This window comes from Danio rerio, chromosome 6 (genome assembly GCF_049306965.1).
Source record: "Danio rerio strain Tuebingen ecotype United States chromosome 6, GRCz12tu, whole genome shotgun sequence".
Lineage (NCBI taxonomy): Eukaryota > Metazoa > Chordata > Actinopteri > Cypriniformes > Danionidae > Danio > Danio rerio.
Window position 1 is genome coordinate 45580640 of NC_133181.1, and position 16087 is coordinate 45596726.

General features: G+C 35.8%; 1 protein-coding gene across 46 annotated transcripts in view; it reads right to left on the reverse strand.

The window, feature by feature from the left end:
* Positions 1–16087, reverse strand: part of glyctk (glycerate kinase) — a 182673-nt gene that overhangs the window by 15186 nt on the left and 151400 nt on the right. For all 46 annotated transcript variants that reach the window (XM_073953257.1, XM_073953262.1, XM_073953268.1 and 43 more), the window contains one exon: positions 12851–12937. The gene's annotated coding sequence lies outside the window, so the exon portion shown is untranslated. The remainder of the gene's footprint in view (positions 1–12850; positions 12938–16087) is intronic.

Below are 16087 nucleotides of genomic sequence, written 5' to 3' on the forward strand. Positions count from 1 at the left end.
AAATGCAATTACAGGCAATGGCTTATAAGCAGTGTTATAGCAGTGATTGAATTGAGAAGAATCTACTTGTCTGAATTTACAAATCTTACTGAACAAACTCTAGAAATGTTGAGTTTAAAAAATAAATAATATTAAAATTGTGGTAAAGTATGGACCAACCAATAGCTATATCCATCTTAACCCATCTTTGGCCTACATTTACTTAAATTTATGTTAAATAACCCAGCATTTTTATTCTTGATGTCATTTTAGACTGTCTTTGAATAGGATTTTTTTTTTTTTATCTTTGTTTTTGGAAAAAGTAAAATCTGCTCTCAAAGGCTGCATTTATTTCACCCAAAATGCAGAACATTCTTATTTTCATAAAATATTAAGTACTACTAATAAATTCAATATAATGTCAAAGCTATTACTCCAGTCTCCAGTGTCACGTGATCCAATAATGTTAGTTCTTCTAATACACTGATTTGTTTCTCAGGAAATTATTTAATTTTTATTATAATTATGTAACATAAAAATCTTTTGTAACATTATAAATGTCTTACATCTGTCACTAATTATCAGTGTAATGAATCCTTGCTGAAAAAAAACTGATTTACTTCTTATAAAAAAAAGTACATTGTAAAAATGCAGGGTCCCACACAATTCATCCTGTCCCAACACAAATCCATTAAGTTAAAATGTTACTAATTTAGGTATTGAACAAAAATGTCCAGAATTGTGTTGTTTCAGCTCATATCATATCAAAAGTTTGAACAAGCAACAAAACTATTTTGAGTGTATATATAATTTTTCTGGAAACTTTGTTAAATAGAAAGATAACAGAGAAATCCAATACACAAATCCAGTTTGTAAATTCAAAACACGATTCTAAAAAAACAAATCCAATTTGTAGGAAAAAAAAACGATTTATAAATACACAAATCCATTTTGCAAATTCAAAACACAACCCAAAAATACATAAATCTGATTTGTAAAGTCAAAACACGATTAAAAAAAAAACAAATCACACAAATCCAATTCGTAAATTCAAATCTTGATTAAAAAAATAAACAAAATCCAATTCCTATATTCAAAAATACACAAATCTAATTCGAAAATTCGAAACAATTCAAAAATACACTAATCTGATTTGTAAATTAAAAACACAATTCATAAATAAAAAAATCCAATTCATAAACTCAAAACACAATGAAAAAATACACAAATCCAATTCATAAACTCAAAACACCATGGAAAAAATACACAAATCCAATTCATAAACTCAAAACACAAAGAAAAAATACACAAATACAAATTCATAAATTTAAAACACAAAAAATACACAAATCCAGTTAATTTGTCTGAAGTAATTTTACTTCTGAATTCACAAATTGTGTGTTGTATTTATGAAGTGTGTTTTGAATTTGCAAAATTCATGTATTAAATGCGAATTGTGCTGTGCATGTATAAATTTTATCTCATAAACCTATTATTTTTGAGACTGATCTCCATATATACAGTATCACTTTTGATCAACGTAATAGATTCATGCTAAATACCAAACCGGACTCTCACTGACTCTATAAATAATAAGAAACGGCATTTTAGAAAGCATTTCTTATTTTTGTGCCTTATTTCCTTTCCTTTTGAAATACTATTATTTGCATGGATACTTTACTGAAAAATACTGCTATTTTGGTATTTACAGGTACTTTTGTTTTAATGTGCGACGTGACATTTTATCAATAATGAGAACCGCCTATTGTTCCACGGAGTAGAAAACCACATCCTCTTTCCTGTTTGGTTAAGTAGAAGGCTTGCTATTTTCTAAGAATGGCCAGTTCCATTGCTCTGCAATCTGCACAACTGATTGTCAAAATAGATCTATTGTGATTAACACGCTTGCGTGCCAGGATTGCCCATTTTTAGACCTTTTAAAGTACAATGCTGAAGCAGCAAATGATTCAATCTGATTTATATGCATAATTTTTTTCAGCGACGGCTGTTACCTCAGACTGCCAGGTAATTTTGAGGTAAACAAAGAATGAAAAGTTGATGCTAAAATGCTATTTATCATCACAATGACTGCTTTGAACTGTCACTGCATTGAAATGCTTGACAATGCAGAGATGTCGCGTTGTTAGACATCTGTTTCAGTCTCTTTTTGTCCTAGTAGAAAATGAAATCGAGATTCTTATGACCTTTGACCGAAGCAGTTAAACTTATCCAGAGTTGCATGACAGAACGCCAGCCTACATACACTCCTTATGGCCTGAAATCAACCACGTGCACCATTTTATTCAGAGACTGTCTCCTCTTTGACAGTTTTAGAGTCTCTTAAGAATTAAATTGGATCTAAATCAAGCCTAGGCAAACACAAATGAAATAACTCAGGCTATAATGATGTCTAAGAGCATCCCCTTAAAATGTTCACAGAGCGCCCGTCTTTATTTACAAATATTGTATATTATATCCGTGTGAATATATTATGACAGCATTATCAACTGGATGCAAATCAAACTATCCTAACAGTATTAAATGAATAAACTTGGCCAAGTCTTTGAATGCAATATTTAACATGACTTACCTCTGGATGTATATTTTGGAAACTTAATTTTTTCTTTCAGGCACATAAAAGTTTAAGATCACATGCTATAAAAACAGCTTGCATTGTATTCTCTCTCATATGTAAACAACTGTATAGGTCAATGTATGCTGGGTAGTTGGTATATAAACACTGATTTTCTGACTCAGCGTTTTGTTGAACTTAAGTAGCTCAAAAATCTCCAGAATTGTGTTGTTTCAAATTAAATGTAGTTTTTCCAGGAAACTTTGTTGAATAGAAAGATAATAGACAAATTCAATACACAAATCTAATTTGTAAATTCAAAACACAATTCAAAAATACACAAATTCAATTCATAAATTCGAAACACACTTCAAGAGTTCCCACTTACATGTGCTTAGCATTTATAGTAGGTTTGGTATGCTGTCCTGGGAGAAAACCCTGAGCTCGGAGATACTTGAGCCCAAGGCTCCTGCCCGGTCAATAGGCAAATAAGGAGATTCAAGATCATGTAGGTCTTGAGAGCTCCCCCTTAGAAAAGGGAGTAAAAGGAGGAGATGGGGTGGAAGGGGGGATTCTTCCAAAATGAAGATAGAGCAGTAGGAAAACAATCTATTTATTGTAAGCTTGGATCACTCTGATTTTAGAATTACAGATTACAGATGAGCAGCCAGTCATGCTCAATCATGTCACATGCTTCTCTCGAAATTAGTTTATTAAACTTCACTTTAAAAATACACAAATCCAATTCGTAAATTCGAAACAATTAAAAAAAATACACAAATCTGATTTGTAAATTCAAAACACAATTCAAAAATACACAAATCTGATTTATAAATTCAAAACACGATTCAATAATACACAAATCCAACCACATGCACCATTGTATTCAGAGACTGTCTCCTCTTTGAAAGTTTTAGAGTCTCTTAAGAATTAAATTGGATCTAAATCAAGCCTAGGCAAACACAAATAAAATAACTCAGGCTATAATGATGTCTAAGAGCATCCCTTTTAAGTGTTCTGAGCCCGATTCAGCACACTTACACTTCTCAAACGATCCGGGAAATGGGCCTGGGCACGGTTCGGATAGCATAGTGTGAGTAGGCCCTAAGACAACACGATGTATTCTCTCTCATATGCAAACTACTGTATGGGTCAATGTATGCTGGGTAATGGGTATAAACACTGATTTTTAACCCTGATCTTCACTTGCTGACAGTTTTGTTGAAATGAGTGATAACTGGCCAATATGAGACACACACTTCTAATTATTTGGATCTCAAGTTTGGTTTGATTTAAAAATAAAAACTCTGTTGTGATTGCTCTTTCAGCGTGGCTCATTTAAAGTGTGAATGCTGCTCTCTGAAATCTGGTGCACACTAAACAAGTGCGAATGACAGTGTGAATGATAAGTGAATCAGGACAAAATGCATAGTTTTCATCTCTGGCCCAGAAACAAAATGCACACAGCGTCAACCATGTCATAATCCTTCCTCCAGTTACTTATTTTAATAAATACCATGCTTGGCATCATTATCTGGTTTTCCATCAGCCTGTATTAATGCACATTTTGAAGTATCACAAGAGAAATGAGTGATAGAAATGCCAGATTTAAAATAAAAACCTCTTAATTCGCAAAACAATTTTACAATCATATGGGGTGGTTTTGGATGAGAAAGGGTTAATGTGCGTAATGGGAGATGGATATGCATTTGCAGAATGAACTGACATTACACCCACATAACCAATTAGTTGTCTCCATTATACTTGCCTTGTTTACTGTTGGTTACTACAGTAGGTTACAAATACAACAGTGATCAGCTCTAACAACTTAATGGAAATGCACTTATTTCGTATTTTGAATTTCTTTATAAACTTTGAAAAGATCAGTTCACGTTGGTCTGGAAACTCAGTGTTCTGTCAATTTCTCCTACCTTGTTACATTGTCCTACCTCATATTAAAAAAGTAGGTAGCACATTTTGATGACACAATACACTACCCATCAGATTTTGCTTCCAGTGAAAATTTAATGTGGCGAAGTGTGATATAAAGCTGTAATAAAGATCCCTAACCCCAACCTCAGAACAATTCAAATACAGTGTTGGTAGCATGATCTGATGGGTATAAAATGTCAAGACACCCGGCTACTGCCAGCTTCAGAAGCTGTTTACACTATAGAGCGTTTTCATTGTGAAACTCTGAAGTAAAACAAACTCTAGAGTCTCTAAAACACATGACACATGGCCAGTCACACAAACTGGGCATGTGCATATTTCTATAATATGAAAGGGACTTTACGAATCAGGGAATGATATGCAATAGTCCAGAAGATCAGATAGCGATTGTGAATAGCCACGTTTCCATTTTTAAAAGTTGGTGTTTCAGTCCGTCCACAGTCAAACAGAACACAAGACTTTTCAAATTAAAACAGGATCATTAGCATTTTCAAGACAATCAGTTTTTGCAGGTCGAAGACACCAGGTGTAACTATAACAAAACTCATTCTTTGTTTTAAAACAAAGGCCCCCATCGTCACTCTGATCTTCAACAGGTCACTGGAGCTGTGTGAAGTCCCTCCTGCTTCAAACGCTCCATCATCATTCCCATCCCAAAGAAGCCCAAACTTACAGGACTAAATGACTACAGACCGGTGGCGCTAACATCTGTGGTCATGAAGTCTTTTGAAAAACTGGTGCTGGCCCACCTGAAGGACATCACTCTTCAGTTTGCCTACAGAGCAAACAGGTCTGTGGATGATGCAGTCAATATGGGACTGCAATATGTTCTGCAACACCAGGGACCTACAGTATGTGAGGATCTCGTTTGTTGACTTCAGCTTGGCTTTTAACACTATCATCCCAAAACTTCTCCTGCCCAAATTAACTCAACTCTCCGTGCCCACCTCTGTCTGTCAGTGGATCAACAGCTTCCTAGTGGACAGGCAGCAGCTGATGAAGCTGGGCAAATTCTTATTTAGTATCCACACAATCAGCACTGGCGCCCCCCAGGGGTGTGTCCTCTCCCCACTGCTCTTTTCCCTATACACGAATAGCTGCACTTCAAAAGACTCCTCTGTCAAGCTCCTGAAGTTTACAGACGACACCACACTTATCGGCCTCATTCAGGACAGTGACGAGTCTGCTTACAGACAGGAGGTTAAGGAGCTGGCTGTCTGGTGCAGACACAACAACCTGGAGCTCAACACGCTCAAAACACTGGAGATGATAGTGGACTTCAGGAGAAACCTCCTGCTGTCTCCCCACTGAGCATCATAGACAGCATTCTGGCAGCAGTGGAGTCATTCAGGTTCCTGGGCACCACCATCTCTCAGGACCTGAAGTGGGACACTCACATCGACTCCATTGTCAAAAAAGCTCAACAAAGGCTGTACTTTCTTCGTCAGCTGAGGAAGTTCAACCTCCCAAAGGAGCTGCTGAAACAGTTCTACACCTCCATCACTGAATCAGTCATCAGCACATCAATAACGGTCTGGTTTTGCTCAGCTAGCAAATCTGACCTTCGAAAGACTACATTGAATAGTTTGGACTGCTGAGCGAATCATTGGTACAACCCTCCCCACCCTCAAAGAATGTACTTATCCAGAGCGAGCAGAAGGGCTGCCAAAATCACTCTGGACCCCTCACACCCAGCACACTGCCTCTTTGAACTTTTACCTTCTGGTCGACGCTACAGAGAACTGTGCACCAGAACAGCTCGGCACAGAAACAGTTTCTTCCCTCAGGCAATCCATCTCATGAACACTTAATGATTATAATTGTGGAACAAACATCACCACAAGCTGTACACTTTTTTTATACACATATACACTTATTTAACAACACACTTTACATGCCAATTCAAGAGTTCGCCCTTAGCTGATGATTGATTATTGAAGTTGTTTGGCATGTTGTGCCGGGAGAGAGCCCTGAACTTGTGAGATCCTCGACCCCGGGGCTACCCCCGTTTCAGGGCGAGAGGGGAGTCCGAGTTCAGGTAGGTTTTGAGAACTCCCCTGCTTGATAATGTTGGAAGTAGATTAATGCTATGAAGCGTCTATGCTGACAATTTAGATTTGTCAATTTAGTTGTGTTACATGTTTTTGGTCTGTGGGAGGAAACCGGAGAGCCTGGTGAAAACCCACGCAAACACGAAAAGAACATGCAAACCCCGCACAGAAATGACGACCTGGCCAGAAAGTGTCCAAGCCGAGCTTGCCGTGCAACCGTGGTGCTAACCACTAGGTAGGGGTGGAAAGGGGGATTCTTCAAGATGAAGATGGCTGAAGTAAGATACTCTGGTTATTTATAGTAGTTAAGGAGTCGTCTGATTGGTAAATCAGTGTAAGCTAATGAGGACCAGGTGCTTTCAATCATAAGGATGTGCTCCTCTCGAAATTAGTTTATAAATAAACTTTACTTTGCACATAACAGCTGCCAATATAACAATGTATATAGTAATATACCTGTACATACACTTGTTAATTTGTATATTTGCATTCACTACTTACTTCTATTTTTAAATATATATTTATTATCTGTTTTTTGTCCTGTCTCTGTAATTCTGTTGCACTGTAGAAGCTCTGTCATAAAAACTAATTTCTTGTACTGTATGTGTGAACATACCTGGTAATAAAGCTCTTTCTGATTTTTGATTATGAAAAATGTGTGTAAACGGCACCTCAGATTTCCAGTGTAGTTTCCATAACTTTCTGGTGCAATAGCCCCAATCTATTTTGTGATTAAATGGTACATCAGAGTCATTTAGATAGAGAAGAACAGTGATTTGACCACCTCTATGGTCGAATGTGTAAGGTTTTTAGGGAAGCTTCATGCAGTCAAATGTGATAATTCAACATCTTCTCCAAAGGGGTCCACACTGCTGTGGCAGCATAATTACTGTTATCAGAGACCCCTGTGTGAGTCGAGAAAGAAACAAACCCAGGGGTGCATAATCAGCCAGAAAACACACACACACACACACACACACACACACACACACACACACACACACACACACACACACACACACACACACACACGTTGCTCTCTAGTGTATAGAGATGGGTTAAAATATTCATGGCTTGTCTGCTTGTCCTGAATCTCGTTCCTTATTCTGAACATCTCAAGGATTCCAGAGCTTTATCCCCCTCTATCTTTGAATAACTCTGTCGGATTAACTACGATAAAACTACAAAGAACTTGAAACATTTCTTCCCTTCCTTGTCTTCCTTAAGACTGATTATTTAATCCATAATGTGAAGCAAGTGAATCCTAAGGATTTTTATGTCAACATGACACATTTAGGAGAGCCCAGTAAGTATAGCTTGCTTTTTAGAGATTGGACACACAGTTCCAAGTCAAAATTATTCCCCCTCATGTGAATTTTTTTTTCTTTTGCAAATATTTCCCAAATTATGTTTAACAGAGCAAGAATTTTTATAGCGTTTGTTATAGCACCTTTTCTTCTTCTGGAGAAAGTCTAATTTATTTTATTTTAGCTAGAATGAAAACATTTTAAGGTTAATATTTTTATCTCTCTTTAACAATATGTTTTTCAATAGTCTACAGAACAAACTACCGTTTTACAATGTCTTGCCTAATTACCCTAACTTGTCTAGTTAACCTAATTATCCTAGTTAAGCCTTTAAATTGCACTTTAAGCTGAATGCTAGTATCTTGAAAATATCTAGCCAAATATTATGCATGGTCATCATGGCAAAGATAAAAGAAATCAGTTTTTAGAAATGAGTTGACAATTTTGGAGTGAAAATGTGTTTTGAACCAGGAGTGCAATACCTAGTTTAACCACTGGGTGTCAAACTTACATACTGCACCTTTAAAGGGTCACGAAACACCAAAACACATTTTTTGAGCTGTTGACAGTCGTATACGTGTTCCACACTGCTAAAAACACTATTAGGACACCTATATTTCACTAAAAAGTGTAAATTGGTTGTTTTTGCGTTATTTCAAGCAAATTCGTACTTCCTGTTTGAAACAAATTTTTGAAGCTGCGTCACGGTCATGAGATAATCGCGTGTATTCCAGCGTGCAGACTGGGCGTCTGTGCCAGAGTGAGTCTTATTACGTCTTACAGTGTGATGCATTAATGCATGAGTAAGGCTTGGTTCAAACCAATCAGCGCGCTCTATTGTGCAACTTCATTAATATTCATTAGTGTCACTGTTTACACCACAAAGACGCCACGTTGTGTTGGCAAAACAAGCGTGAAGTGTTGCTTTTATAGTTTGCTGCAGTTAAGTTTCGTTTTCCTTTTCTCTGTGTGAGAGCGCAGACTCACGTGTGGATTAACAGTGTACGCGACACTCGACAACAATAACTTACGTGTCTAAGGAGGAACATTGTTTACCTGAGAGCTGTTCTCATCTGCAAACGCTGAAATCCGGATTCGCTTGTAACATTAGTCTTCTCTTCATAAAGACGCGGCTCTAGTTGCTGGTGATTGTTCTGTCTCTACAGATTTGGTAAGTGAGCGACCAGTGCTCTTTGTTTATTCAGTTTGTTCGTATCGAATTAAGTTAACTATTGCACTGAGTGCAAACTTGTTAGCACCGCATTTTGTGACCGGAATAACACACGCGGCTATCTGACGCTACCTGCCGTGTGCATCTAAGTTTCCGGGACATGCAGAGTTTTTTTTTTTCTCTCATTCGCCATGCGGTATCAAACATTGCATGAAAAATACACGCTTAGAGCAGATCCTCGAATCAAATATCGCGTTTGTCGCGAGGGGCATGAATGAATTCCCTGAATGAAAGAGCCAAACTGCAGTTAAAGTCCAACATTTAATAATTTGGCAAATAATTCGACTACAGATGTCCATGTAGGTTAAACACCATCACTTTCTCATGTGTGTGTATTTTGACTGAAACTCGCGCGTGCCCAAATAGACACTCCCACACCATCCCACTTTAGTTCCTCCGACACTCCCCCCTAAACAGACACTCCCCACTTTTCTGACTTTTTCCAAAGTAGAGGTGTGAAAACACCCTGCTAAAACGAGGGGGTTTCATGGCCCTTTAAAGCAGCATAATGCTCAGTGTCTAAATAAAGGACATACTGTAAACACATAAAAATCATCTCTAGTGCTTCCCTGAGAGATATTTCACCAGCTTTTTCACCTTTTCACTTGAGAAAAGCAACTGTTAATTACACTCCATACCTGACTATAAGAGCCATAATTTAATTTATATAATTTATTAATAGTGCTCAAATTTATGTACAGTTTACACATGTTGATAGTTTACCACTCAAATACACTCTATACCTGACAGATAAATAAACAATGACAGAAATACATCATACTTAATTTAAGTACACATTATTTCATTATTAATAGAAATAACTATTAATAACTAATAGAAAAATATACAGAGGGGCTAATAATTCTGAATTCAATTGTATATTGTTTTAGCTGAAAAACACAACCTATTTTTTCCATCTTATTGTGGCAAGCTTTCACAAAATGACTGTATAAAATTCTACGTTATGTAGAACTTTATGTAAAAATAACGTTAGGTTTTCCTATGTTTACTCGGTTGTGGGTCCTCAATTATTATGATTCCATCAGTAAGAAGAGTACAGTATAGGACGCAGCTGCAGAATTCCAGAGCATCAGATTTCATCATTTATCATCCTGCTACAAACACACAGCCTAATTGGCAAACCAATATGTGTGTAATATAACAGTAGAGCACAATGTTTACTCTGAGTCTGACTAAAGTATTTATGTTTATCACACAACACTAATTGTATGCTCACATTAACTAATTGCAATTATTATGGAGTTAGGCAATAATATCACAGACCACAATAACATTCACGTTGATTATGATGACACGGAGACAGCGGGAATAAATGCGACAGTTAGTGAATGCAGTTAATAAGCCTGCATTTTCTGCATGTCTGTGTGAGTGAATGCTTTGGTTTTGGTCTACTACACATATTAAAGGTGCAGTATGTAAGTTTTTGACTCTTCTAAAGCATAAAAATACCATAACATGTTGGCAATATTAGTCTTGTGAAATGGCATTCAAACACTCATTATTAGCATTTAACACTGCATAAAGCACATAAGGTGTACCTGAAGTGATCATTGTCAGTTTTCTGTTGTTCAGCTGCAAGAAATTAAATGGAATTTTGGAAAATGGAATATAAAAATTCCGGGTATTGGTTGTTATATGGAAAATATTTCTTCTAACGTGTGTCGATGCTTTAAGTGCTGATTTAAAACTAAATTTCTAATTTAAGATCGATAGTCATACAAGCACCTGTTGGTGTCAATCTGGCAAACTGTGCTTGCGTGTGCAATACCTAGTTCAACCACTGGGTGTCAAAAACTTACATACTGCACGTTTAAAGCAGCATAATGCTCAGTGTCTCTATAAGGACATACTGTAAACACATGAAATTCATCTCTAGTGCTGCCCTGAGGAATATTTCACCAACTTTTCACCTTGTAACTTGAGAGAAACAACTAAAATACACTCTATACCTGACAGATAAAAGAAAACTATGAAAGAAATACATTAATATTGTATACTTATTTATGTACACATTATTTTATTGTTAAATTAATGCTAATATATATATATATATATATATATATATATATATATATATATATATATATATATATATATATATATTTTTTTTTTTTTTTATATATATATATATATATATAAACATATATATATATAGAAATACATTGTTTAAAATCACTTACATTTTTAATTGATAAAGAAAGATTGCACTACTAAAATGCTTGGACTTTTGAAATTAATGATTAAAAATCTATATATTAAATCTACATATATATATATATATATATATATATATATATATATATATATATATATATATATATATATATATATATATATATATATATATATATATATATATATATATATATATATATATATATATACACACACAGGCACAACAGGTCTGTCTGTTCTTGAATTTGATTGCCTGATAGCTGTGCGATATTCTGTCGTATTACTCCACCCACATACAGTAGCAAGCAGAGGACACTCTACAGTTTGACAAATATATAAAAAATACATTTAAGCGCTAAAGTTTAACGATTAAAAAGTATAGCAGTTTTCCTTAGAAATTTGAACAGAAAGCTGGCAGTGATTGTGCTGCTTTTTCTGGGTTAATTATTGCGATATGCCGATTTCAACAGATTCTGTAGACTGTAATGCTGTGAGGAGATATCTCTGTAGACGCATGGCATTTCTTGTCATGTTCAGCCTTATAATCTCATTAATGTCAGCAAAATCAGCTGTTTTGTCATCACTTCAGACATTACGCTAGAGAAGCGTTCAAACACTAGCTCTACTGTGACTTTGGTTGAATTAGTAATGGCTTCTGCTGTTCTTACGTCAGCTGCAGATGTGAAAGGCGGAAGAAAGCAGTTCCAAATACAAAGAGGTTTTTAGACTCTCTGTGTTTGATTTTCTTTTATATACTCGATTGTGCCATCAAACTGTTGTATAAATGTAATATCACATGAGTAGCAGTAGCAATATGGCTGTATATCAGCACTAGTGGGACACTAAGGCACAACGGACAGATACAATGCAAGCCTCCCACCAGGGATATATATATAATGTAGCCTGGTGGGAGGCTTGCATTGTATCTGTGCGTTGTATAACTCATCAATTTCTTTCTCACATCTTCTATTAATGGAACATTGTTTTTATTAAAAAGTAAAAGCTTTAGTTTTAGTTTATTTCACCCCAGATTCATTATGTCGTCTTATATGACTTTCTGTTCATATGACAGATTTGAGTGTGTATTAATTATGTTGCAATACACTGAAATCACATATCCAATTTGCTCTTCAGCATATCAGCAAATTAGATATACAGCAAATTAGGCAGAATCAGAATGCTCTATTGAATGTAAAGGATGAAGATGCTGTTAACTTATGCACTACATATATTGTTTTAATATATTGAAGTCATATAACATCATTTATTTGTGGAAAACACTAAAATCTGCACTGTAATTTGCAGTTTCAGCATAGTCAGTCTTCTGTGCTCGGGGATCCACAGAGAACCTAACTAGGAGTGTTTGAGTTCAAATATAAAGAACATGAAATGGATCTGCAATGTCTAACCAAGTCATTTTAACTTGAATATTCTTATATTCAAAACTGATATGATTCTATTTTTGTGTGAACTATCCCTTTAAATTCAGGATTGTTTGGGAGTAAGGGTGGAGTTGGGTTTCAAGTCAAAGTCAAGATAAGGTCACAGAAAAATAGCTTACAGTGATGTTGGGGGATGCTGAGACTGCAAAACTTCCCTCCTCTGAAGCATGTGCTGTAACACAGGTAAAGACAACTGCATTCACCCCCTGTAAAACACACATTCACTTACTGTTAATTAAGATAGAAGAGCTCCATCTCCCTCACATTACAGAAAACCTCAAACTGTCACTATTTCTCCAGCAATTAGGTCATCAGAAGTGTGATGGATTGGGGGTTTCCTTTGATGCTATCCTTTGACCCATAAATACTGCAATGAGGGTGAGTGCTGATAGAGCTGCTGATGGTGGAAAGGGCCAACTGGAAAACAAGGGGTGAGGATTGATGACTTTTCTCTGAACCATGGCACTTTTATTGTCCAGGGACACCTGATAAGGGCCGGAGGTTTCCCTCAGCCATAATCAAGCTGTGCCACAGATACCACAGGAACATCATCGTCCCATCTGAGCTGGACGTGAGAATCTGACATGGTCAAATCATCTGCGCCCAACTATTCATCAAGGCTGTCTTTAAACGTCAGAGATGAGGGAAAGTGAACAACTGGCTTAAAGGGAACCTATTGCGCACATTCACATAAGACGTGAAAGTAAATCTCTGATGTCCCCAGAATGCTTTAGTAATCAACATATAATAAATTTTAATATAATAAATTTTAATATAATATAATATAATATAATATAATATAATATAATTGTCATTCTTCAGCTGTCATGTTCAATGGAGTAGCAGTACCAAAATGCAGCTTTAAATGCAAGGATGGTGTAAAAGGCAGGGGTTAAAAAGGTACAAACAACAAAGTCAGGGGTAATTCACAAAGAGTAATCTGAAATCCAGGCAAAGGTTGTGGCAGGCAGCAAACAAATAATGACAACATACAATAGTCACAGATTATTTTAAATTAATATAAAAAAGGCAAGAGACATGAAAACTGCCCAGAAATGCACATGAACTGTAGACTGAGGTGCTTAACCCTTGTGCACTCAAATTTACCACCCTTTTGTTATGTTAGCGATGAAAACATCCACTAAATTACACTGCTGTAAAAATGCATCAAATAAATATTTTATTTTGAATTATTTTTGCATAAATCTGTTAATCTACCTCAGTCCTGATCAAAACTACTAAATTGTTTTGAAAATTACAGAATTTTAACTTTTCAATTGGCAAGTTCACAAAGGATGTCACTGATTTGGTGAAAACTGGCACAAAATTATGTATTTTCAATATAAAAAATAAAGCTGCGGTCACATCGGACTTTTCTCTTCCCAGACTTTTACTCATACATACACGATTGCATCAGACTGGAAACTCAAGCTCTTGCGACAAGTTTCACAGTTCACTGCGGTGCAAAGTTTAAGCTTGGTAAACTCTGACCTGCAAAATTGCACCATGTGACTGCGTAAGATTAATCGAAGATCAAAGCCCCTTTTCGCAGCATCGTACAACAGAATTCCGCATGTTCAAACTCTAGTGTGACCATGGCATAATTGTGGACTGGATTTTTTATCAGTCTTGGACAAGTGAATGATTAGTAACAACAATGGCTTTGATGTATTGTTAGATTTTCCCTAATTTACTGTTGATGGCTGTTTTTGCCCCATTGACTTCCATTACAACCACATTTGATGGTGCATAAAAACACAGTCTTTGTTTTTGTTTACTCCATGTAGTTCTGAGAGCTGAGATGCATATTTGGATTTTCTCAGACACATCAAGGTAAGTGAGCAAACGTCACTCACACACTCAAAGACACACATACACACACTTTAATTTGCTGTTATACTCAATATAAAACCCAGAAAACTAAGCATTTTTGCACAGGCCTAAAGGGTTAATAGTGCCAACTGATGATCAACAGTAAAAATGACGAATTTTACCTCTTCCCAACAGGGAAAACCAGCAACAATCAAAAATACATGATTATCTTGTGTCAGGGTTTTGTAATAAAAAACGTGGTTAAAATTGAAGTCAATGGGGAAAAACAGCCACCAACAGTAAAGTAGGGAGAAAAAAAATAAAATTTAATAAAAAAACAATGCATCAAAGGCAATGTTGCTCCATATGACCAACACTGTGACAAAAGGTTAAAAAAATCCAGCCCATGATAACTTTTTATATTGAAAATACGTCGCTTTGTGTGTGTTTTTTCCACCAAATCATTTTGGAATTTAGCAATTAAAGAGTTAAAATCATGTAGTTTTCTAGTTTTGCAATTTTGATCAAGACTGAAGGTTAATTAACAGATTTAAGCAAAAATAAATTGAAAAATAAAATAAAGTATTTCTCTGATTAAATTATACTATTTTTACAGCAGTTTAATTTAGTAAATGTTTTCATCCCTAATATAACAAAGGGGTAGTAAATTTGCCCAGACTGTATTGTTGAGTTTTTTTTTTTTATTTACTTAAAAAAAAAAGTAAAACATTATGGCAAAATTAAGACTCAAAATCACCCCAGAGTGGATGAAAACATCCCCACAGCACATAAGGGTTAAATAGCACGTGTAATGTGCTGCAGCTGTGACCGTTTACCCATTTGGGTACTGATTACACTGATTCAGCTGTGAAATGTAAAGCATGATGGTAGGTGTAGTCCGGGCTGGTGGAGTGTTCATCTCGCTTGAGTGCCCTCTAGTGAGTCTGGTTGTTTTTCCAGCTAATGACTTGTAACATCAGCACTCAAACAATCATTGTTGCAATGTTTTTTTTTTAGCTCAGACCCTGTACATCTCTAGTGATATTCTTTTGTTCATTGGTGCAATGGGGTTTCCCATTGCACTAATGGGTTTTCCTTTTTCACTTTTTGAGCTTGATAGATAGACCAGGGACATAATTATAGCACTTAAATGCAACAATTCTGATTTTCATGAAATGGTTCCTTTCAAGCTTTTATGTAAAATCAATTCCTTATTTCGAACAGTTGCTAAAGATCCTGCTAGGATTTGGGACATGCTCATTTTATTTGAGTACAGATATGCAGTCATGCAAGAGGTATGCAAATTCAGATATTGACAAGCAGATCAATATTTGTAAAGTTCAGACCAAATGTTTTAAAATTCCACAGACGATACAAACACATATATACATTTAGACCACTTAACATCATGTTTGCTATTGAGATGGGAAAATACTTTTTCAACTAGCATAGCAAAGTGTTTTTGAATCAAATCTTATGGCTCTTGCGACTTGATCACATTTAGAATTAATACATCAAATTAACACGGTTCAAAAAGTCCAAAC